This window comes from Numida meleagris, chromosome 4 (assembly GCF_002078875.1).
Source record: "Numida meleagris isolate 19003 breed g44 Domestic line chromosome 4, NumMel1.0, whole genome shotgun sequence".
NCBI classification, from domain to species: Eukaryota; Metazoa; Chordata; class Aves; order Galliformes; family Numididae; genus Numida; species Numida meleagris.
The window spans coordinates 2,991,234-3,016,677 of record NC_034412.1 but is presented as its reverse complement, the minus strand read 5'-3'; the positions used below and the strand labels follow the sequence as shown (position 1 = coordinate 3,016,677).

General features: G+C 43.6%; 2 long non-coding RNA genes across 2 annotated transcripts; both read left to right on the top strand.

The window, feature by feature from the left end:
* LOC110398998 lies at positions 648-11,517 on the top strand. Its single transcript, XR_002438802.1, has 3 exons — positions 648-734; positions 2,286-2,414; positions 10,547-11,517. It is a non-coding gene; the product is annotated as an uncharacterized LOC110398998 (long non-coding RNA).
* LOC110398966 lies at positions 15,305-25,224 on the top strand. Its single transcript, XR_002438775.1, has 5 exons — positions 15,305-15,967; positions 18,276-18,392; positions 19,509-19,677; positions 22,269-22,478; positions 24,688-25,224. It is a non-coding gene; the product is annotated as an uncharacterized LOC110398966 (long non-coding RNA).

The following is a 25,444-nucleotide window of genomic DNA, read 5'->3' as shown; positions in this document are numbered from 1 at the left end:
GCCAGCAGAGGGAAAAGAAAATATCAAAAACAGCGTTTGTAATCAGCCTCCAGTCCCATCCCAGCTTTTTCAAGAGCTTTTAACACATGCACGTTTTTGCTTGTGACGTCCGAACTCACAGTAAGGAGCAGCAAATATTTGGGGATCACAGCTCTGCACATTCACCTCGTCCCACACCCACCATCCCACAGCCCAGGCCTTCAACCCTCTGCGCTGGAATCCACATTAAACAGAGCAGTGAAGTTCCGATCGTTTGTTGTCAAAAGAGTTTCAGTTTTGTGATGAAAGATGTGACCTTTCTTGGCGGCAAGAGTCCTTTCTGATTGATTAGTAAACATGAGGTAGAATGCAGGAGCACGCCAGCGTTAACTTGGTACTGCCACCGGCTCTGTGCATCAAATATTTTTTGCTTTATTTTGAACATCCTGTTAATGAGAAAAACATTCTAATCAAAGAAACGTGTTTCCTTCAATTCTCTCCCCAGTGTTATTTGCTGCTTCGGAATGACATGCTCAATTATATCTGTTTTATTCCCAAATTAGAAAAAAAAAAAAAGCTTCAGAAAATTATTAACTAAGACTCTTCACAAGTGTTAAGCAACATCCAGTATTAATTATTTAATCATTTTTTAATTCTTTTTCATCAGGTAAGAAGAAGATAGCACACTTGCTCAGAGGACGGCTTTTCACTTGGCGCTGTCGTGCCCAGGACTGGGCTCCAAAAGCAAGCACGTGGTAAGAGCCCTCTGCAGATGCTGATGGGCAGAAACCTTTTAATTAAAGCCACCAGAGAGGCGGTGTGACCGAGGGCAAGGAGCAGCATTTCCATGTGCATTATGGCACATGAGAAAGTGGCTGGTGAAGGATCCTACCCAGGCTGAGCGCAAGGGAGAGGTGCACACGCCGCAGAGCATGGGCCACATCCTTGCTGGGCAAGGATTGTATTCTGGATGAAGGCACCAAGGTTCACGTACTCGCGGCCTTGTATGAGCACCTCACCACTTCCAGCCTCCCCCAGCATTACCCCCTCTGTCCTCCCACCACCCACTGCCCTTTCCCATTTTCCCGGATGTCACCACATTCCAGGACCTCACCGAAGGAGTTACGTCAGGAAATGGCTGCCAGTGCAGCCTCCTCATTGCTGAGCAGCTTCTCAGGGAGCGTGTGGGCAGTGTGAAAGATGGGTCCTTTTTTTGTTGTTCTTTCCCTACTAGTTGGATAAAGCCTCATTTATCTCAGCCGTCCTCGGCTGCTAGGAGAAGCCCCCTGGTCGTGGCATTTTGTATAGCCCATTTTGGGGTGCAGTGGTCCCCCACTGCTTTCCTTTTTGGCTCTCATGTTACCTGTATGAACAGGCAGGAGAGTGCCATGCCAAGAAACAGGCACACATATTTCTTGGGTGCATCATCTAAACACTAGCAATATTTCTAGCCGTTATTAATTCCCTCTGCTAAGCAAAGGACTGTGGATCTTGTGCATCGATGCGATGATACAGACTCAAGTTTTGACATACATCACTTTCTTTGTCATCATTGCTATCTCCTCGTTCTTTTTCTTCAAGTTGCAGCCATGCACTGACTGCTACGGGTCCATATTGGTGAGATACAGAAAACACTTGGCAGCCTGGCCTATCTCTTTGGCTCCACCTCTAGAAAGAGGGAAGTCTTCATGTCCATGTGCAAATTTCCTCACACTTCGGCAGCCTGGCCTTAGGCCATCGAGCCACCTTCGCTGGCATTGTTGATACTTGGCATGAAGTTCTCCCATCCTAATTCCTGCTAGGACAGATTGTACAGAACACATCATGGTTTGAAGGCTGTCCAAGAGGTGCCCTGTGGGTTGGAAGTCCTCATCTAGGTCAGGATCAGTGTTTATGGAAACCCTTGTGAAGCAAGGCCTGCTCCGCAGCTGCCTTGTTATGGGGGATTACTTGATTCACTTACATGAACGTGCACTTCTTTGCTAAATCTTTTTCAGAAGTATTGCCATGAAATATTTCCTCCAAGAGCAATAAAGGAGCCTCAATATTTTTAAGTCTGTCAGAAAGACTTTGCCACAGTATAAAATATAGGTGCCTTCAAGAATAAGCTTCTTGTTACCTGAAATAGTCCCTCTGTATACATAAACGCACAGTGCCCAGGCACTCTTTTTTGTGTGTGTAATTCACAATTCCACTCATATAAAAACTATTTATGGCAATTCCATCAACTGTCACTTAAGGGGGCTTGTTAAGTACAGCAGGATGTGATTAGTCCCTCATGGGGATCTCATGTGTTATATCAAAAGAAACAACAACCAGCTGGTAGAGCTACTTACACCAGGAAAAGAAATGCTGAGAAGGAGAGCTGAGGAGAGCAGTGACCACCAGGAAAGCGAGTATGGGGTATGAAACAAGAAGATTTGGCCTTACATTGGGTGAGTTCCTTGCTGAGTTTGCTTCTATCTGTCAGCTTTGTTTGGTGCCATGCTTCACAATTCAAACTGATAGCAAGTATCTGAGTCAAATAAGTGAATATTTTTGCTAAATGTTGTCTGTCACATCCTGTTACTGCAGTTTGCCTTCTCCACCATATGTACTAACATGATGTAGTGGAACGCAACATGAAGCAACCTGAGTGATTTAATGCGACATGACAGTAAAATATTGCTGCAGCTTTCAGAATAAACACCTGCTTTTAGCAGTTATTTTGTCTGCTAGAAGCAGTTTCTTAAAATATATTACCTGGATTCTGCTGAAGTACGTTGCACTTCTCTGGTTGTATGTCTCCAGTGTTTTCCATAACACAATCTTTCTTCATTTTTGTTTATTCCAGAAGGCATATTACTGTGTAGGGTGTGTTGTTTATTTAATTACAGGGAAATGAATTAATCCAAACCATGAATGGAGAGATATATGGAAAAAAGATGTTGTTACGGTATGAAAACACTGGTTCTGTTAACAGCAAACTATATCTACCCACACGTAGCAATAACAAGAGTAACAAGGTTTGGAAAACTTGTTTTTCCACCAAAAAAGTCCTCAGAATATTGTAAGTGAAAACTGGATAAAGATCATCTCTCTCTCCTTGGAGAGATGCGGACACAGAAAAGGCAAACATTTAACTGTTGATTTTGCATTTGCAAATGTAGGTTTTATGAATGGGAGCATTTTTAATAAGAAAAGTCAAGGTTTAGGTGAGCCTTCCTAGAATTTTGTCTCATTATCCTTGACCTGACTGACAGAAATATTAGCAGTGGGAAATGAAACTGTTGGCTTAGTTATTTAAAAAATAGAGTAGTTTATTCCTATTGATTTAATATTCTTTCCTTCCAAAAATTCATCCATCTGGGTGTGAATGCGTGAAAGCTAATTAAATTGGCAGCAGTATCTCTGTACTTCTCGTGTGGAGAACCTTTGTCTTAAGCTAGAAGAGCTTCACCCTCCAGGGCCTCGATACAGAAGTCATTTCCAAAACAGAGGGAAAGGGAAGGAAATTCCAATGACCTTCAGCTCATCAGATCACCAAGTTCAAAGCAGCTGTTTTTCAGGAAAAAAAAAAAAATTAAAATGCATCGGTACGTTCTCTTCAAAAGGAATAAAACCTTTGCCATGAAGTCAGAAAGCCTACATCCACCGCGGGGTACCTAGAAGTTTTCTACCAGCTGTCCTTGCCCCTTGCCCAGAAAAAGGAACTACCTTGAAACACCGATGGCAACTCCTAATGTTGCATTTCCCGGAGGTAGCACAAGTGCAGGGCCAGGGTTGTGGCTTGAGGAAACAGAAGTGTCCTTGGTGTTGCAGGGAGGGGAGAAACCAGGGTAATTTCTCCAAATCTGTCCTCACACGTGCTGCTGCAGCACAGCACCTGTTGTGTCAATGCCATGATGGCCCTGGGGGACACCCATTGGTCTGCAGGCAGCCTCAGGTGCACGGTGGGAGCACGGTGCTCTGCTCAGCAAGCGCAGCTATGCAGGGATGTGAGTTTGGTAGCCCAGGAGCCAAATCCTGTAGTTTTTCCCAAATGCAAAGCACCTTTTGACTTTCGGTAAAAATTAAACACTCAGAAGGTTTGAGTAAAGTAGGTTTTAATTCATAATAAGAACGAGGACACCGTTGCCTGTAATTGTACAAAGCCCCAAAGAGCTCCACTGCTATGTGATCCCAGCAAGCTGGCAATGTATTTTAATGTATTTATTTGATTACGCATTCATTCTTTCATTCATTCATCTATCCAGTCATTCATTCAGACACTTGTTCATTCATCCCTGTCCCTTTGCAGGAAGAGAACATAAGCCAGCAGTGGCATACTTCTTCACTGTCCTGATTTTTCAGCCATGGCTCTGAGTTGATATCAGTAAATCTCTTTGGTCCTCTTCAATCCAGCCCTATCCCTCATTAATGATTGGGATTTGAAAGAAGGATTAAAAATCATATCAGATTACAGACAGATATGCATATTAGTTGCAGTGCTTTGATTAAAGTGCTGACTTGTTGGATTTCTTTTTAAGAACTTTCAGATTCATGTTTCTCTAGATCTTGCAATTACTTTCACAATCTCTGACTTCTTATTAACTAGCCCAATGATTTCACTAGCAGAACTGAATGATGAGGTGCCCAGTGCCTGCCCAGGTGGATGCAGAGCGGAGCTCTAGCAAGCCTGGCGTTCACATCCCTCTCCACTGCCTCTGTTTTGTGACCTCTTGCCATCTTCTGGCCTTGGGAAATATTTATTTAATGCCTTTCTGGAGGGCCACCCCTGCTAGGCAGCTGCTGGATGGGCTGTACCTGGGATTGCCTCGACACAACTCGCACTTCTCCCAGCCCAAGCACATGCCTTTTATCTGCTTCTGAGTACGCCTTGAACACAGGAGGATGTTCTTTGAAAGGGAACTGAAAAGAAGAGGGGGGGGGGCTCATCTTTGAGTTGGGATCACTCGCGTTCTGATAGCTGCGGGAACAATTCTTCTCACGTATCTCTGAAATACCCTTAATTATTCTTGCAGGCAACTTGCAACGTAATTGTGTCCCTAAACTGTTAACCTTGAAAAATATTTGACAATGTACTAACATCTTAGAAACTTGTTATCCCAGGGAATATAATAAATCCAGAAATATCCTAGCTTCTCTCAGAAGTCCCAGAATAATTCTTTGTTGTCAGTCTTCTTGTTCCCCTTAATTTTTGTTTTGACCTGGTAGCAGGAGATGCTGGAGAGAAGGAGGGCATGTTAAAACGAGTGATAGTAATAAAAGAAGTTTGAAAATGTAGTTATGTGTCACGTACAACACCTCTTACAAAAGGAGATGTCCCCTGTCTGATTCTCATCATTTCCGTACCTTGAGGGCACTAGGGGATGGAGCCACTTAATGGCAGGATGGGACAGAGTTGGTCCCTGGTAAACAAAGCCAACAATGCTGCTACTCCAGTGCTTCCCCCCCCCTCCATGTAAGGTTTGCCTGTAGCTGCAAGTGCTGCTTCTTAAATAAACACCTCCTACTTTAAAAAGAATTACAATGCCATATAGGCTGACAACGTGCTTAAATGCCATGTTCGCTTTGGCAGAGAAAATGAGAAATTTAAGATACGTGCATTCCTCTGACATCAGTGACCTTATTAAAGTCACAGAAATCCCAGATAACTGAATAACTTTAATTAAAGTTATTAAAATTTCTTCTATGTGTTAGTCCTTACAAGCTCAGCAGCTCTGTTACATTCAACATGCTGGCATGGGCGGCTGTCGATAACAGTGATGCTCCTCTTCCAGGCCTGTCTGCTGTTCTTACCATGCAGCCATTTGAAATCACCAGGAAAAAAATAATCGTGTAAGCCTAAAAAAGCCAAAGCAGACAGGCTGTTTCAGATTATTTCAGTATGTGTGTTTGCTATCACAACCAAATGTTCCTGTTAAAATCATAGTCTGATTTTTCTTCCTAAAATCAGGTTATAAACAAAAGGATTAGACCGAGGCAAAGCCAGAGAGAGGGTTTGGATGTAGGTTCAAATGTGCATTGGAAATAGTGGAAACCGTTTGCTTTGAGGCCCTCTCTATTTTAGTAATAATGGTTTTCCTAAAATTACGTGTTCTTTATATATCTCGGTATCGAGGATTAACTACGTAGCTTAGCAGAAAACAGAAAAGGAGATCATTATTTTACAGTTTAATTTAGAGGAATTTGAAGGCTGGGGATCAGTAGGGAAAGCAAGCACAGCTGCATTTCTTAGTATGTTCTAATGGGAAAATTATAATTTCCGTGCTGCTGCTCCCTTATTTTCAGCACGTTTGTAGGTATTTCTCTCATATTGGGATCCAGCAGCTCAGAACGCTTGAAAAGTGTGAGTCTGTCTTTTGCTAAAGGAACATGTTCTCACTTAGTTCAGATTGCCCTTCAGCTTTTATTTCCTAATCTTCATATAAAATGGTATAACTGTGCTGCTGAAATAACTTTATTATGCACTTGGGAACTTGTAGCACATAGACCAAAACCAATTCTCAATAGATCACAGGTACTTGTAAAACTTGGCCATCCTAGAAATGCTTCACAGTCCGGACTGTGTTTTGCCTTATAACAAACCTTTGAGATAGGGAACAGCTTCTGCCTCTGTTGGGCGAAGAGCTGAAGGGAGTTATTGGTGGTAGGTAGACAGTTGGACTGGATGATCTTGTAGGTCTTTTCCAATCTAGCTGATTCTGGGATTCTATGAAGCTCAGAGGGCTGAGGGCATCCAAGGTTGTTCTGGAAACGCTTGGCACAGGGGGGTGGTGAACCAGCATCTTCCAGGCCCTGCAGGCCTCGGCCTCCTCCTTCAGTGCAGCTTTTCCTCACAGACACAGTCTCCTGCTCTTCAATCCCTCCTAATGCCAACAGCCGACACTCTTACACGGCTTAAACTTTTAAACTATCCACCATATTGCAACGCTTACCAGGAAAACAGCAGGGCTGTCGTGTCTACTCAGAGCGTTTCCTCACCCGTGGTATTACATTTTGAAATGCTGGATTTCCTCTTTGAGGAACAGATTTGTGCGACTCGCTTTTTATCACATAATAGAACTCTTAGAGGAGCTTTTTTTACCTCTCCCTAAACGTAGCAGAAGACTGAAGAGCTACAAACAGCTTTTCAAATATTTGAATTAACGTTGACAGAACATATTTCATCTGGACGTACTTCTGAGATCATAACATGAACTACTGCCAAATATGCAAGAGCTTGTGGGGGGTATTTATGAAATCTTTTTAGATGGTCAGCCATCTCTAAAATAAGTGCAATTAGCATTTGATACCCTCCTGTTTAACTCTGGTAGCAGATATTAACCCTTTGACCCAAAATAAAATCATCTGATTCGAATGCATCTATTCCACACTCGGCTGCCAGTTATCTAATAACAGCTGAGTGGTTGCTAGCTGTTCATTCAGCCTTTTGCTAGATATTTCCAAGTACATCTTTAAAGCGTGAGATTTGTTCCCAAACGATTAGCAACACCTCTGCAACTTCTTATTTGGCTAAATTTTTTTACTCGTTAAGTCAGCAATTTCATCATCGGTGCAACACCAATCAGAGCAATACGTCTGCTCCAGGGATACCATTGGCTCAGTGATGCATCAGTCTGCATCACCAGCTCCTTTCCTAGAGGCTTATTTTTTTTACACAGCATTCTGTTTGTCCTGTGCGTGCCACAGCTGCATATTGAAGCAGCGCAGCAAAGGCTTTGGGGATTTCCCAACAATAAAGTTAAAATCTCTTTCCTGGTTAGTATTCAGCAGCACTATAACATTTAGCAGACATTTTCCCTTCTCCCAGTTTTCAATAGGATACATTTATCAGCATGGAGTAGCAATCAACATGTATTTGCTCGTGTATTTATTTAAGTCAGCTGTCTACTTCCTTGTTATTTGCAATTCTTCCTCCAAAAGTCTTTGCTTTCTGTTTCTCCTTCATGGAAACTCCAGCTATAGTATATTCTGCAAAATAATATATTCTTCGGACTTCCCAGTGTGATCTAAGATAGCTGTCTTGTTACGTAACTAGGCTCTGAATGGAGAGCACGGACTGCCTGAGAAGGGCCAAAAAATGACTATTTTTATTTGTTGGAGAGTCTTCTTCAAGAGGCCAGAGGCATCATGCTTCAGAACTGACAGAGTTTATATATTTCACCAAAGCTAAGATTCTCCATCCTGTGAAAGTGGTATTTATTCTTAAAGCAGTTGGGTGAAAAAGAGAATAAGTTCCAGCTGGTTCCATTGCCTGTGGTTTTACTGTCAGAACTGGGGTGTTGATTGAGCATCCATGGGAGGACTGTGAGGGTTGGGAGCAAAGCCTGCTTGAGAAAGGATGGCAACAACCTCCTGGCTTCACAGGGACAAGATGTCACTTCTGTCAGTAATGCAATGCGGTGTTCTCCCTTCTAGTAACATCCCTCCAGGGTAAAAGAAGCAAAACCATGCTATCCTTGAGAAAAGAAGTTAAACACACTTTATCTTATTAGTTCGTTTGGGGCTGACTTCATTAGTGACTTTCCACTGCCGCATCTTTCTTATTGAAGTCAGTGATTATATTTCCGCTCTGAAGCAGGCTTGCAAGCCTCCACACAGTATTGTGGCCAGGCAAGGTTTCAGAAGACTTGAGGCACAGTGGGTGGCAGTGTTGGCACCTGAACAATATGTCCTGAAGGCAGGAACCAAATACCTACAACCCTTCACAAACCGCACACCGAGCCCTGCAGTGCCTTGGCAGTCCCACAGGTACTTGGGGCCTCATGGAGGTGAAGGTCCAACTTGGACATGTTTCAGAGGAGATGCCTTTCTAGCTCTCCAGACAGACCAGTCATGGAGGATCCCCGGGGATGGGAAATGGAGGGAAGAGGGGTACAGCCAGACTCATTGAGAACAGCCAAAAATTCAGATACAGCTCAGAGAAACCAAAGGCAGTCGAGAAGTGTACAGCAAACTACCATGTGACAAAATCATCTCTGAAAAGGAGTGAAGAAATCTTGAAGACTTTCCTTTCTAAATCAAAACGCCCATAGTCTTCAAGTGAGACCTGGGACAATACTTCAGTCCCAGTAAAATACATTACTTCTATCAATACGCTTAATAATTACTCATAATAATTCTCTTACAAACCTTGGAATGCCTGAAGACCCAGTCCACGCAGGCATTTGTTTATATTTATGAATAATAAATGTTATATAATGTAAATTATGTATACATCATAAATCCTTCCCAGGCAAATGAATTATTGCAATGTGCTACCAGTCCATATCAGACTTGCTTATGTCAACCTTGACAATATTCTGTCCTTGCACTCGAGGACATTCCAAGAGAACGGAGCTCCTGAGTTGGTACAAAAGGATTAGGAGAGCTGATGGAGTAAAAAGAAATCTCCAAAAAGCTGAAAATGTCCTGAGATTTACTGCAGTGGTGTATAGAAAGGAAAGTAAACAAACATGGCTTCATTACACAGCTCACTACACTCAGCAACTGATATGTAGCCCCTATTCCCTGGCCACATACAAATCTCATCACTGATTTCTGTCCAGGAAAGACAATAAAATAAGAATGTATGTTGCCAAAGTGAAGTTTTAAGAATGATAACTTTAAATTTCTTATTAGGGATAGGGTAAGATTTATGGATGATATACTGATTTGTAAATATATTTAGACAGTAAGTGTTTTTGGCTTTAGGCTGGAATCAGAAAGCTTGGTGTTAAGAAAGATTTTTTTTTTTTTTTTAAAAAAAAAGGTTTTGTGGAACATAAAATAAATCCAACTTACACTTTCAAAGAGCCCTCTGGCTGTATAAAAGATGATGGCAGTGACAGTGAAAAAAAATTTGCTTATATCTACAATGCTCCATTATTTTCTCATTAACTTGAGTTTTAAAGGAAATCATATTAGTGCCTCCAGAGGATAAGCTATATAAACAAGAGCTACAAATTTATCTGTGCATTAAAATGAATGCTATGGTAACCGGTTTGATTGCTTTGGAGGCGATTTAAAAACCTGAAGGGTGTATTATCTGAAGGTAATCTCACCCTTGGGTCCCTATATATATTATATGTCATACCTCTAATCCTATGGGATGGTGCCTAGCTAGTCATACCCCTCTGACTTTGTGTGGTTTGTTCCACTGCAACAGAAACGTGCTTCCTTCAACTTTAAACAACATGTTGCTTAATAATCTTATTTCCATCACTCTGAATCGTTAGTTTATTTTTGGAGAAGGTGTAGAGGTGTATTTCTTTGGGCACTGGGAAAAATTCCTTTGGCAAGAGCATAGTGCAGCACGTGAGTCTTGTTGTAGCATCCCTCGAGGTGCTGGGAGGGGCCAATTTATACCAGTGGTGGACATTCAGTACCTGTGTACCATTACCTTACCTGCTGCTTTTTCCAGTCTTAAAAAGGTACGCCCAAATAGTTGTAAATCATCCTGACACCATTTCTCCTTTGGCCACATCTTGGCGTCCTGTGTCTCACCAAGGTCTCTCCCAACTCAATCCTTCTTTTCAAGTCCTATGAACGTGAATTTACTGGAGAGATTAGGATTGCTTCAAATTACGTCAATTATTTTCAGGTCCTCACAGCAGTCTTTTCCCACTGAAATTTCTGTATCTGCTGAGGGATTCTCTGTGCGTTGACCTGTAGATGGCTGTGGTGGACCAGGGTATGAATATGGGCACTGCACACCAGACGTGGAGACAGGATCCGATTATTTGCCTTGCAGACGACGGACTCGCTGAAAGGCTCACATCCAATTATCTGTAAAACAATAATTTTGGAAGCTGAAGGTATTTTCCATTACTCGGGCCCAAGCCTTTCAGGAGCCTACTGCCTTTTCAAAGAATCTCACATCTGCCACAAGTTGGAGGAAATCAGCACATCAGTGCATTCACTTCATGCCTCCAGTTAGTCAAGGAAGTGGCAACAGCTGGCTTTCTACTAGTGTGTTTTTCACTCAATCACAGTTCTCCTTATACTCTCTACTGCAACACTATTATTTCCTATTAGTCATTTTGCTACATGAACTACAACATGCTGACACTGTGGAGTGATTTACAGATGGAGACAGTGATACCTTATTAAGAGAAAATGACTTTGCTTCTGAATGCCTAAGTCAGCTCCTAAGGGCTGGCAAAGACTCCTCAAGGTCACAGTCAGCTTTGCATGGCACTTGTATACTGCTCCTGGTGTGAATTGCCTCTGAACGTGCCTTCACCTGTCAGTTCCGTTGAGATATTTTTGAATGTCATAAACTCCTACATCTTGAAGCCAGGTGCTGAAAGAATCCCTATTATTATCGCTACACTGTCAGCAACAATATCAACAGTTAATAAGTGATGATAGGGATATAAATGCCTGGTTCCTGTGTACAGCTTGTCATTTGCAGTCAGATCTAACACTGCTAAAGGAGACTCTGGGAGCGAAATCTGGAAAAAAAAAATGCGTGTCTTCTGAGGAATGTCTGCAAAATGGCATCCATGTTTAATTCCGCTTAATCTTTTCTAACTTCAATGTGCTCTGCACATTAAAAAAAAAAAAAAAAAAGGCAAAAAAGCATGAGCCCGTGAGCACGTACATGTGAAATAAGGACTATTTAAATTCCAGCTGGGCAGACTCACTGCAAGCAACGTTGTAAGCAGCTTCCCTTCCCAGCCTGGCACCTTGTGGGGGTTGGTGAGGTTGGGCTCGTGCAGGGCCAGCTGCTGCTCTGGAGCTCTGGCATTGACTTGCAGAGCAGAGGGCAATTTAAAATAAACACTGTATATGCACACGGCCACATCACTGAACACCGCTGTCACGTTATCTGTGTCACGCGTCCTTGTCTTTTGCTTTATGCTTCTTGCTAGGTTGCATGGGTCTGTTAAGTATCTTTGGCAGGAAATCTCTTTCCCTCATGCATACTGTGTATGTTTTGCCTCTTACAACATACTAAACAGCCCATGTAAGAAGAGCTCATGAAATATTGATACCGTACCAGGAATGAAAGTGCAGGGGGAACAGACAGAATATTACATGATGTGGTGAGGCAGCCCCATGTTTCAGTGAGATGTCTGGATAAATAGCTCTGTAGAAATCCTGCGGTTTGCTGCTTGCTGTATATGAAGTCAATCTCAGGTGTTTTCGTGCTCGCTGTGGTTATCTCTCCCAGTTCTTAGTTTCGTAAGCTGATAGCAAAGCTTGTACAAATTATTTAAGTGAGAGGTTCCGCTCTGTTTTTAAATAGGAAACATGGTTCCTCGTTGCGGTAATTCTGAGGGGCAGGGAGAACCAGCCTTCCCTGCCTCGTGCTGATCTCTTTGCAGCATTCACTGGCCAAGTTTTCAGCAGTTTTTTCAGTCAATTATTCCCTTCAGCTGGGAGGCCGCATGGCACTGGGTTTTGCCACATCAGCTGATTTCGTTGCCTTGCATAAAATGAACTTACTCCTGCGTGTCTTCGGGGCTTTGTAACTCAACGTTGCCTCCACCTGGCCACGGGGAAATTAACAAGCAAAGCACAAAGCTGGAGAGAACACCATTTCTGTCCACTGTGAACAAATGGCAACAGCTAGGTACAGGCCTCTGAGTTCCAAAACAGAGCTTATTTCTGCCTCTTGAGTTCCTTTTTCTTTTTTTTTTTCTTTTTCTGTGAATAAGGGTCAGAGCCCACTGTATCCTGCAGCCCAGGCTTTGCACTTTGTTTTGCGTCAGCTTCGTATTATCAGCCCTTTTCCTTTGACTGAAGTCAAAATATCAAGCTGAAAATGACTCCTTCATCTATTAGAGCGTGAGTCAGTGAGAAAGAATACCTTTGTGGTTCTTGGGAAATAATTGGGTAACGCTATAGCAGGACCTCCTAAGAAAACCGTGGTAACAGGCTGCGATGGGCTTTGCAAGCAGAAAGGGGGAAATTGTTTCACTGGAGCCTTTAAACAGTTGTATCTGCAGCCTTCAGGTGAACAAAAGGTATGTGGGCAGCAAGGAATAAATCAGAAATTTCTTCATCTGTATTGTTCCTGTCCCGAGCTCTACCATTTTGCATACAATTTTGAGCGTTTCAAACTTTGAAGTTATTTTTATCCTCTAAGAAGTAGCTTCTACATAAAGAGTGGTTGCTAATGTATTATAAACTAGGATTAGCTTAATTAGGGACTTCACAAGAAAGTAATGACTATTTAAGCCCTGAAAACAAGCTAATTATTTTGTATCACATTGTTGCTAACACCGTCCTCGGTTCTCTTTAGGTGAATGTTCAAAAAGATGTATGGCTAATTAACAGATATCCTCCAATCACTTCACCATTTTTTTCATAATGTACTAAAATTTGTCTACTATGCAACACTTCCTATATATATACATCGTTACTCAAGTTAATTGACAGCATGATTCAGTGCTTTCTGTAAGATTACATCACCATCAAAGTCTCTGGTAGAGTTGCAGGGAATCCAACAGTGCTTTTTCCCAGCGCTCTGCTGAATATCCCATTATTTGTGCCACGTATTTTCCTGCTTTTTTTTTTTTTTTTTAATTTACTTCCACACAATCCATTCAGAAATGTGAAATAAATCCAGCAGGTCTGAAAGAGCATCTGTTCCCAACGATCCTTATCCTGCAGTTCCACCGCACAGCACCGTGCTTGGAACTTATGCTCTACGTCAGATGCTGGGAGTGCAAGGCCCATAAAATCTGTGTGTTTAGTATAATGCGATGTAATGTCATCTTATGGCAGCTTCCTGTAACTGATGTATTTAAAGCCATAGGGAATATCTCACATTTAATTCTGCCTTTCCCTTTTCAGTTTATGATACTTGCCTTTTCTTTAAAATCACTTTTTTTTAGCATCCTCTGTTCTTACTTTTCCTATTCAATGTTTCTTCATTGTTATGGTGCCTCACTTTATCTGTTCTTTTCGTTCCTTCAGCAGTTTTCACACGCATTCATATACATCTTGTATCCCAAGATCTCACTGATGTATTTGCAGTTAATGACTCAATTCATCCTGACACACAAACTCTTACAAAGTTGACGGTAAGTGGTTCCTGATGGGATAGCCAATTTCCATAAAAGAGCACTGGAACTGAGGCAGACGAGCTCTCAGTTCTACTTCAAGCAGGCACACTGGCTCTGGTTCATCCTAAATTCCCAGTGGTGTTAGTTGATCCAAATCCCTGCAGCCTCACCTTCAAAACAAAGGATATTGGGATACGTGTAGAGGGATATGATACGAAAGTATGTAATGTCAGTAAATGTAAATATATCTACCTTAAATGGAATCATGCAGGTATAAGCATTCTGTGCCAACCAAATGGCTGACAGAGGACGATTATGCCATTATTAGGCATCTAAGCAGCTTCTGCTGCAAGGTATCGTCAATTCAAAACCATTAAGCTTCATTAGAGTGCTGGTGCTTTTAAAAGAGCCCCCGTGAATGTCCTAGATGAAGGCCCCTTCAATAAGGACGGATAGCCTTGCAGCTCGGCTGCATACCCGCTCGGGCTTTTATTCCGTCTTGAATTTCCCATGGTGTCATCTTATCTAATCACTGCTTGGCAATGCCGGCTCCAGAAGAAATCTCCCATAGAAAATGAGAGTTCGTATGTCTGTCTCCTGCTTGAAAATGCTGATGAATAGCAGCACGTCGCAGCACCAGTCAGCTCGCTGGGAAAGGCAGAAGGCTATGAAGGAGCAGAAATCCGGGTCTTAGCTTAATTTTGTGTCAGGAGCTTCCTTGAGTCTCGATTGTCCCAAGCCCTTGAAGGAATATTAAGGGGGAAGTCGCAAAGAAATCGGTTTTCCTTCTCAGAGCAACAGCCAGGCAGCAGTTATACCTGTGTGCAAGCGTCTGCCTGACAGTCCAAGCTTCTTCTGCCATTCCCATGCCATTGCCATTTATTACTGTCATAACTGGATGCTTATTAATTCGGTGTTCAATATCTCGATCATAAAACAAATCCCAGCCTGCATTTATGATCAGCTTAATCATCACCTTCCCATAAGCCGAGCTCCATACATGGGGCAGCCCTGGCAGCCCACCTTGGCTCCATCCCCCTCTCACACGCCTCGGGCTGATGAAACAATTAGGTTTTTTATATCTCTTATTGACATTGTGATCCCAAGAGCATGGTTTGAGTTAAATATTTGCTTATTATAATTGCACGTTCCACATGCTAGAAGCAATTTCTGTGTTATATTACTGGTACAACACTCTGCTCTGTGGAACTCTCCCTAATAAGGAATCAAACTCAATCAGACCAGAGCTATTCATGTGAATGACTAACGTTGCTTGATATCATCTGTAATGCAATAAACGGAGTGTTTGCTACAATGCTGTTACATCAGGGATAAGCATAACCTATTTGTTATCCATCACTTCAATCACTGAAATGTTGTGATCAAATTTAATTACATCTTAGGGTTTTTCCAAATTACAGCTTAAAAAAATAATCAGTTTTTTCTTTTTTTACAAAGCTGTGTATGTCACCAAGAAAGTTCACTCATGCTGCCTCAGCGCCTTCCCATCGCGAGCTGCAGCGATGCAGCCTGCAGAACATGACCTCTCAGAGAACTATTATGCGTTATGGGTAGTATTGCATCACTCTCCCGAAAAAAGGAATTCATAAAAATAAAAGCATTTCCAAGTCAAATGCATGAAACGTTCCTCACGGGAGCTCTTCCATAAACGCAGCTTTGGGGGAATGCCCGTAATTGCTCTATTACATATTCTTACGCTTGGAAAACTGATTTCTCAATCTGAAAATAAATCAATCTGGGCTTTTTTGAGCAGTAAGGATAGGCAGGAAATATGTTGGCTTTTGACGACGGTAATAACTTTTGCACATAAGTAACTTCTAGGTCTCTAACGTTTGCTGAGAACGGCCTTTACCTTAAAGCACGACCGCGCTCCAGCCAAGGGGACAACGTGACACACAAAGGAGGTGACCCCGCAGCGCGACAGATCTGAATGCACGGAATACAGATGGAGTGTCTCTGAGGGATGCGGTCTGAGGAATCACAAGGTGAGCTAGGATTGGGGCCTTTCTTGGCCTTGGAGCAATGTGGAGAGAGCACGCTGCGGAATTACAGGAGGGGGAGAGAGATGAGAAAAGAGAAAGCAGAAGCAGGTCATGTCCTCTGGCCCCAGAAGAGGAGTAGGAATAGCCTGGGTAGTACTGAGAGCACCTGAAGAAAGGACAGAGAACTCGTTGTGCGCAGGAGTTACTTTAAAGGAAATCCTCTCTTCTTATGAGTGGAAAGGCTCTGTGTGTGCAGTCACCCCAGGCATCCGAGGGAAGCTGTGTGAGATGGATGGGGCTGGTGGTCCTGGGCAGCCCCACCCCCAGGTGTGGGGAGGGGGCCGTGCCCTGCCCCAGCCCACCGAGCTCCACAGGGTGCTCTGACAGCACCAGGGAGATTTCACCAGTAATAACAAGTGTTATGGCAGTATCACCCCGACAGCAGGTCGGATATTAGGAAACGCTTCTTCTCCAAAAGAGCAGTGATGTACTGGTAAGGCTGCCTAGGGAGTGCTGTGGTCACCGTCCCTGGGGGTGTTCAGAACCATGGGGATGTGGCACCAAGGGACGTGGCAGTGTGCACACTGGGATGGGCTGGGGTTGGGCTTGAGGATCTGAGAGGTCTTTCCCAACCTTCATGACCATGTGATTCTACAACCTACAAGCCATAAACAATACTGGTCATATATGGGAAGTGTTTGGGGGTTTGTCAGATAATTCCAGTATGTCTGAAACATCCATAGGATTTACCAGAAGGTTTCTAACTTGTTTTGTGAGAGGCTTTTTAACTAGTTAGTGTTTCCTCCCTGAGACACCGTGGCTCCTTCTAAACTGATTTTTCAGACGGAATGTATTGATCCTATTTCTATTTCTTCACTGAGTTCTCTTAGGCGCATTCAAAACAGGAAAAAAAAAATATTAATTTGCTGCCTCCTGTCTCTATTGACAGCTTATAAAAGTCAAAATCCAGTTAGGCTGCTTTGCTGAACTGTATCCTGCTAAACTTGTAATACATCTGTCCTCCCTCTTTCAAATCTCCAGTTTGGCTGATGATCTTCCAAGTTGGTGCGGATAATCCCAGGGCAGATTTTGGCATTTTCATACGAAATGTTAAGGTTTTTTTTCTTAAATCTTCAAAAAATTATACCCAAAGTCATGGGAATTTTAAGATGTTTTAAAAGCGATTGAAAATAATAGCTATTGACAACCAGCAGGATTCGTGCTATGTTTGCCTACAGTTTTGTTTTATGCATATATAGACCTTAAAACTCATTTATTCACATTAGTGACACGAATAACCAAGGGCGCGATTTATAATGATTTGTCATCCAGGATTAGATTTTAAAAAGTTTAATTACTTTTTCATTAACCACAGTTAATGATGGCCTTGTTAACCATCCTGAGGTGACGCCAAGAGCTATTAGCTATATTAAGGGCCAGTTGCAAGAAAATTACTACTTTTATAATCCCTAAGATGAGCTAGAATGTTTTCCTCCTTTGAGAAAACAATATTAAGGTATTTAGATGTATTAAAATCTACCCAGAAGACAGGCTTTGAGGAACACTGGTTGTGTAATAAAAATAACTGACCAAGTTTTGCACCAATCACCATCGGATCTAACTCACTGAAGACGATTCTTAAGGAATTGGTCTTGTGAAAGGAGTGATCTATTGAGGGTAACAACACGGAGGAACTTTAAAAGCAAAACAAAACACACCATAAAAAAAAAAAAAGGTGTTAAGAAGGAAATAGAAATGATTTTTTTTTTTGAATTAAAACATTCAGAAGTAACTGTGTAGACATAGGGTGCCACGAGATGTTCACTTCAAACGAAAGGGATGGACAGGACTATTGAAATTGGTGAGAAATGGGACTGCTCAGGAACTCTACGCCCTCGAGTGTTGTAGCTGTGGATGTAAATAGGAATTTGGAAACCTAAATTTAGCCTCCGTTTTGTCAAATTTGGACCACGATCTACATTCAGTGAAAACTAACTTAAATTGTGTAACTGCTATGTAAAAATGGAAGTATTGCTTCACTAGGAAAAAAAATTAATTCAGTCCCATTCTGAACTGCAACAAAATTTCAACATCTGCCTGAAGTATGCATGGGAAAAGCCATTTTCCATGGAATAAAACGTTTTAGTTTAGCTTCCTTCTATTTTTTAATATCATCATAACATATATAATACAACCTTATCTGTTAGAAACTCAAACTGAGAGTTTCAAAATTTAAATGTTAAAAAATATTAGAATTTCTTCTCATGTTATACTACCCTTTAACCTCTTTTTTTCTTAAATGAAATTCCAGTGAAGTTGACGTGAACTTGACGCAGCACCAAGCATTTCCATCCAAATTTCAGTGGAAATTCCAAGCAAAGCAGGCCGGAGGGGAGGCACGGCAGCACCAACCTTGGGAAGAGCAACTGTGAGTGTGGGGAACCTTAAACGTGGAAAAGAACTGTGGGGAAAATGAAGATACATAGCAAAAACTGAATGCGTGGTGGCCTTCCCATTGATGGGAATTTCTCTCCCCTAACTGCACGCTGGCAGCTCCGTGCAACACAAGCAGGGATGTGAACCACAGGACATTTCCTCATCCAAGTCCGTTCTGGAAGGGCAGTATTTCACCGAGAGAGAGAACATGCGCGTTGCAAGTGCAAAGAGAAGCGTAAGACCCTCTAAATGTCTGGCCCCAGGCAATCTGTTTCCTTTCACAGGGCTGCTCTTGAAGCAGGTCTGCAAGGACTTATCGCTTCCATCTGCGCCGCAGAGACAAGGGCACTGTTCTCACCCCAGTTCCATACAGACATCCCAGAAATGCCGACAGCCACCACGGCCCCGGAACAGAATATTCCTGCACGTCTCAGCAAGTTTCCCAAGCTGCACATGTGGGGACGTGCCGCCACACACACCCCCTGTGCAGGAGGCTCCTGGGAACCCAACCGTGAGCTCTCCTTGTTGGGAAATGGAGAACCTTCCCAGCAGCTCCTCTACCAAATTGCAACCCAAAAAAACAGCTGGGAGATTCATGTGCATTCAGTTCTGGGGCCTCCAATACAAGAAGGACGTGGAGCTGTTGGAGTGGGCCCAGAGGAGGGCAATGAACATAATCAGAGGGCTGAGCACCTCCACTATGGGGACAGGCTGAGAGAGCTGGGGCTCTTCAGCCTGGAGAAGAGAAGGCTCTGGGGGGACCTTATAGCGGCCTTCCAGGACCTAAAGGGGGCCTCAGAAAAGTTGGGGAGGGACTTTTTATAAGGGCAGGTAGCGACAGGACAAGGGGAAATGGTTTTAAACTGGAAGAGGGTAGATTTAGACTAGATATCAGGAAGAAATTCTTTACTGTGAGGGTGGTGAGAGACTGGAACGGGTTGCCCAGCGAGGCTGTGTATGCCCCCTCCCTGGAGGCATTCAAGGCCAGGATGGATGGGGCTGTGAGCAACCTGGTTTGGTGGGAGGTGTCCCTGCCTATAGCAGGGGGTTGGAACTAGATGATCTTAGAGGTCCCTTCCAACCCAAACCATTCTATGATTCCCTCCAGATGCATATCGGTGGTAGCACACAAATGCTGCCCAGCCCCTTCCAGGAGCACCTGGAGATGTTTCCAGAAGGCTCTGCACGGACACGGCATGCTGCTCGACCAAACCTGCCTGTTGTGAAGCGGATTGCTAACGCAAGCCAAGTTCATGGAAGGAGAAGCACTTATTTAGGTAAGGAGGCACTAACACTGTGTTTGGTTTCCTGGTACAAATAATTAAGCCTACTTCACTTATGTGATTCTAAGATTTTTACCTGAATTATTGGTACTTTCAAATTCTACTAAAAAGAATAAGTATATTCCTCTACCTTCACTTGGATTTTTTTATCTGATACAATACATGTTTGATCAATATAAATACTAATATTTGAAGGTTGGAAATACACAGTTTGCTCCTGATAGCACTTCAGTGCATGATTACTTTTATGTTCATGTCACTGTGCTGAAGACGAAGCACGGAAGGAGCAGAAGCAATGGTGCATCGTTACCATAACCCTGCTTCACCATCCCTGGGCTGACATGACAGCCTTAATCACGCTCCTTTCAGGCAGTGCTTTGGCAGCAGGGGTATTGATAAGACTATGCAATAGGAGAGCAGTCTCAGTGATCTGTCTTATGAAAATTATAGGCTTTTGTTCCTCCTGTTAGCAATAGTAGGTGTCTGTCTATCATTCGTTAATCAGCCTTTACTGGATACTAGAGTGGAAAGAAGGAAGGCGCAGATTTCACAGCGAGGCAGAAATGTGGGGAAGGAAGTGTAGCTGCAGCCTTCAGGGTACACTGTGTGCTCTCACAGAGCTGGGAGGGGAATGTAGGGCAAACCATCTGCAGGAACCACGGATCTCAGCTGCACAGGTACTTTCCAGGTTACGTTTTCCAAATTTCCTCCTATCTGTGCAAACCACCACAGCTTATATAACCCAGTGTGAGGTACTTCCAGTGCAGACTAGTCAAGTCCCACATCTCCAAAAAGAATCGGGGATTTGGCTTCTTAAAAAAGAAATTGCTCAGGTTCTGGTGAGAATAAATTCCAGCTGGTTCCAATGGAGTAGGGTGTTGTCCAACATAGGCTGGGCTGAAGCCTTGCCTCTACCCCAGTTCAGGGAAGATAAGGACACTGCACTAAGCCTTAGCAATTACTAGAGTGCACAGATGTTGGACACGAACTAGTACAATATCCTCAGGGGGTAAAATTGTAATTTTATGACCTATAAACCATATAAAGAAGCAAAATCGGAGCCAATCAGAGATGAAGATGCTGGAGTAAACGTGCCCTGCTAAGCCCCCAGCTTAATGTGCTGTATGCGTATTCCGAACCAGTAGACTAAATTTAGCATCCCTGCCAAAATGACAGCAGTGAGACTGGGAACGTGTCCCCCGGTGCCGGTACCATCGCGTTTGGCACTGTCACGCTCGCACAACCCGCTGGTTGTTCTGCCCAGGGCTCGTGCTGAGAACAGGGCACGGTGTGCTGCGTCCAGCACCTCCCGGAGCACGTCGGGTTGTGAAGGATGGAAGGAAAAACCCCAGCAGCAACACTAGCGCTGCCTTGGGAATTTGTCATGGTGACACTGCTAGTACTGAGAGTCCTACACGGTAATGATCGGTTTACAATAAAAATTACTCTGAATGCTGGATCAGAAAAAAGGATGGTTCAGTCCATCAAACCACTGTCAGCTGCAAATTAGGTTGCCCATCCCTAGGCAATGGGGAATATAATTGGCTTGGTCCATTGCTGGTTTTATTTTTATCTCTTCTGTTAAAGTCAGACTCGTTCCTCGCTCGCACTGGTGCAAACAGAGGAAAAGTCATTGATGCAGAAAGGCTCTTTCACTCCTAACATGGAATAAATGGGGCAAGTTAGCCCTTTTTTCTAAAGTTAGCCAAGGATTCTTTGGGAGATTGCCTTCTCTTGCAGCAAGGTTACTTTAGTGGAAGAAAGAAAGAACAAAAGGAGATTTTAGCAAAGGGGCTACTAGGAGGAGCCTTACGCTGAGACAACCCTTCCACTACCAGTGGTCTGTGCTCCAGTTTGGTCCCCAGGGTTACATGGGAGGCAGGAAATCTTTCCTTTTTTAATCCTGCATGGCTCACAGTCACTTTAAAACCTGCTATAGTTTGCTGAGTAGAAGATAGAAATACACGCATCTAATACATTCCTTCCTTCACCAGGGCTGATCATTTTGACACTGTCAGTTGTAAGGCAAACTTCTTGCAGTGTGATGTCTTGGCATTTCTACAATGATATATATTCTATCTACAGTGATATACATTCTATGATAATGCAGGATGAGGTTGTGAAGTTGTATTGGACTGAGACAGCCATGGGCTTTCTAGGCTTTCCTGGGAGCCTATGAGCAACCTGAAACCAACGGTACGCCCAAAGGGTCAGGGCACCAAAGCGACAATGGAAGCAGACTCCATCCCCAGCACAATGATGGACAACTCTCAGACAGTCAAGTGTCTCCTTCAAATTCATTGATGTTTGTACTCAGCTGTCTACAAGCTCCAAATATCCCTCTCTCTTCCTCCTTGTGCTCAGATTAGAAGACTGTGCCCTTCCCTGGATAGCAGAACATTCTTAACACATCTCCCTGACAGTGCAGGGTATGGTGAGACTCAGAAAAGGAGAAAATCCACTGAAAAAAGTAAATAGAGTTGACTAAGTAGGAGGAGGGAACAATCTTAACCCCCCTGCCATCTTAACCTGGAGAATTTGCTGCTCTCCTCACTTGACTTTCTCTTTCTCTCATCTAACTTTAGTGCAATTTAGCAGTCACCTGTGTACCTGGGAAATCTGCTCGGTGCTAAAGGTTTGTCTGAGCCCTGGTTCTGCGGGAATAAATGAGGACACGTGCTGGGCAAGAGCAGCAAGAGGCAACCAGACCTGTGCTGAGCTAACCCTCCTTCCACCCAGTGCCCAAGAAATGTATCTGTGAAGAACTACTCATACAACTGTGCTCACCAGCAAAGGTCAGTAAATGAGGGGACAGACTGGGGATCTATAAAGATTCATTGTGCCCCTACTCATGTTCTGCTTGCTCCACCCTGGCACATGTGCATGGATGACAGTGAGGACGCCAGCGCTGCCAATAGCGCTGCAACAGCCAGGAGCTTCAACCTGAAGCTCCAAGCAAAAGACAGGGGGTGAAAAAAAAAGTCTGAAAAGATGGATGCAACAGCAACGAGGGCTGACTGAGAAATAGCGAAGGTTTTGTTGTTTATTATAGCACTATGGTTATTGTTATGACTATTATTAATGTCACCGTTGTAGTTACGATCATTATAATTATGATGGCTACCAGGAGGTACCTGGGGGGCCCACGGGGATGCGCTCTGCCACCGCTGGTGCAGAGTGGGGACCCTCCTGGCAGCTCCTGGCTGGTCCCCCCCATCACCCCTACGTGAGAACCCCCAGCCCCAGGTGCCTGCATTCGAAGGGCTTTAATTGCTACCCCGGTTTTATTCTCCTGGAAAGAAAGCGAATCAATAAAACAATTCCGGCGTAGGCAAATCCTCACAGCTAAGCCTGATAGACAAATAAAATGAAGAAATAAAAAGGGGACACCGTGCTCCTGTTGGGTTGGAGAACCCAGAGGATTAGCGTCCCCCAACGCTGGCTAAGCAGCTTGCCCTGAAACATGTGGGTCAGTCGTAGAGTGGCAGGAGACCATTAATTATTGCTGTAGAAATAGATGCATGCTTTTGTACAGTTCCCTTTCCCTACACCTGGGCTGTGCTGTACAGGACTTTACTCGTTTTGAAGAACTCTCTCACAAGATTTGAAACGTCTCCCCCCTCTGCTCTGAATTGCAACATGAAAATCAAAGCAAATCCTTTTACCTTTCTCTTTAATTGAATGCAGCTGCCTCCTTCTGCACTGCCTCGCAGTCATTTACAGATATGCAAAGAGTGGGAAAAAATGTCACCATCTCCATCTGCACTGCACACCAGAAAATCAACGTTACGCGTGCTCGTAGGTTTTCAGCACTTTTGCTGTTCTGCTGCCTGCGTGTTTTAACCTGGAGTAACGCTGTATTTCAGTCATATTAAGAAAAAAAAGGACCCGTGTGGTCAGGGGTAAGCCTGAGGTGTCAGCAATGCAGCCCAGCAGCAAAATTGTTCTAGCAGGGAGACACTGAGGGCCTCATCTATCCTGTGTTGGACCTGGGAAAGCCCTGATGTTTGGGAGCCTCCATAGCAGCTCTGCAAGGCTGGCCCCAAACAGCTTCAGGACCATCAGATCCCCCCCCAACAACAACAACCTCTTAAATGGCCCAAATTAACATGACACCCCGAGCAGCGTAACTTAAGGGTGCAATAACACCATCTTTAAAAAAAATTCAGCTTCCTCTCCATAATTTCATGCTCGTATAGCATCCAGCACGGAGGGAATCCCTGGCACTCCCACAGTGTAAATTATTATTATTAATCCTTACGTGAGACGACTTCCACAAGGCACCGTGACCTCTGCGGGAAAGTGCAGCAGCTTGCTGGGTGGGGAACGCGCTGCGAACCTATTTTCAATGTGCTTCTGTTTTTCTAACGCGGTAGAACATAATTAGCCTCGAGTTTTCACGGGCTCGTCGTGTGTTTAGCTGGATGTCTTAATGTCACCTTGGTCGCAGCCCTTGCAGTGGTGCTCGGGGCCGTCCCTTTGCTCAGCATGGAGGGGAGGACGGATCAGACAGCACCACTGTGAGAGCGCATTTGCTTTATAACAGCTTGATTGCTGCTGACCACCCGGAGGACAGGTGTGACGCGTATTTATGGGCCCGATTTTTAAACCCGTGTGCGTTCATTTCATTTCTGATTCCCTTCCATGTTTTACACTGACAGTCCCGTCGTGGTGTTCTGGCCATAAACCTTTCCCAGTGGGACGTGCAGCTCATTACGTGGCGTGCAGGCACCGCGCGCCCCACAGGCTGATGAACTAACGCACAATTTATTCATTGGATTTTAAGCCTAGTTAAATCAGCAGCTAGAAGGAAGCTCCTTTGAAACTGCTGCTGTTTGAAGCTATAAAAGTGGCTGGGAGACGCTGAGTGTGGTTATGGATTTTTTACATGACGCCACGGTTCTGTCCTTCTTACGCGATGAGCTCGGATTTGTCTCTATATTCAGGAATAACAGCTCGCTCTTTGTAGATCCTCTCGTAGTGAGATTTTTCCTAAAATTCCAGCTTCAGGAAGGTGACCACCTGAGAAGCTGCTCCTAGTGCCTAGCTCACCAACCAGAGATAAGATGGACAGCAAACAAACGGAAAATCAAAGCCCTAAACACAGAAACCTTGACGTGTTCAAGACAGATAAAACCAGCCAAGGAAGTAGGTATGCACGCGTTTCTTTTGTGTACTCATACAGAAATATATAAATAGATACGTATGTAGACTTCCAAGATTACCATTTGAGCCAATTCTCACAAGTTCAGAACTTGCATATGTGGTGCTACGTATATGGTTTGTCCGTGCTCTTTCACGTTCATTTTTTATGCCGTTGTTTCTACCGGGATCCAATCACAAAACTAGTTTCTGTTACATTTCCTTGCTGTATTTAATGAGTTTAGAAATATATATTTTAAGGATCGCAGTGTAGAATCACAAACCATTTGTGACTCAATGTGAATCACCACAGAAGTGTGGGTTTGGGACGATGCTCGGGGCATAACCCGCTCCGTGCTCTGATGCTCCTGGCACAGCCACCTCTCTGCAAACCTCTTATGCCAGAGGCTCTGCCACCCCAGTGTCAGCTTTTGCCATCCTTGCCATCAGAAACCTTTTTCCTAATATTTGAAATGAAGCTTTCTAGCTACAAATTAAGACCAATTTGTACTCTCTCTGATGCTGCTCATAGAGAACAAAATATTTCCTTTATTTTTCATATATAATTCAGAAGTATCATCGTGCTCCTTCCAGTCTCGTGTTTGGAACATTCCTAATT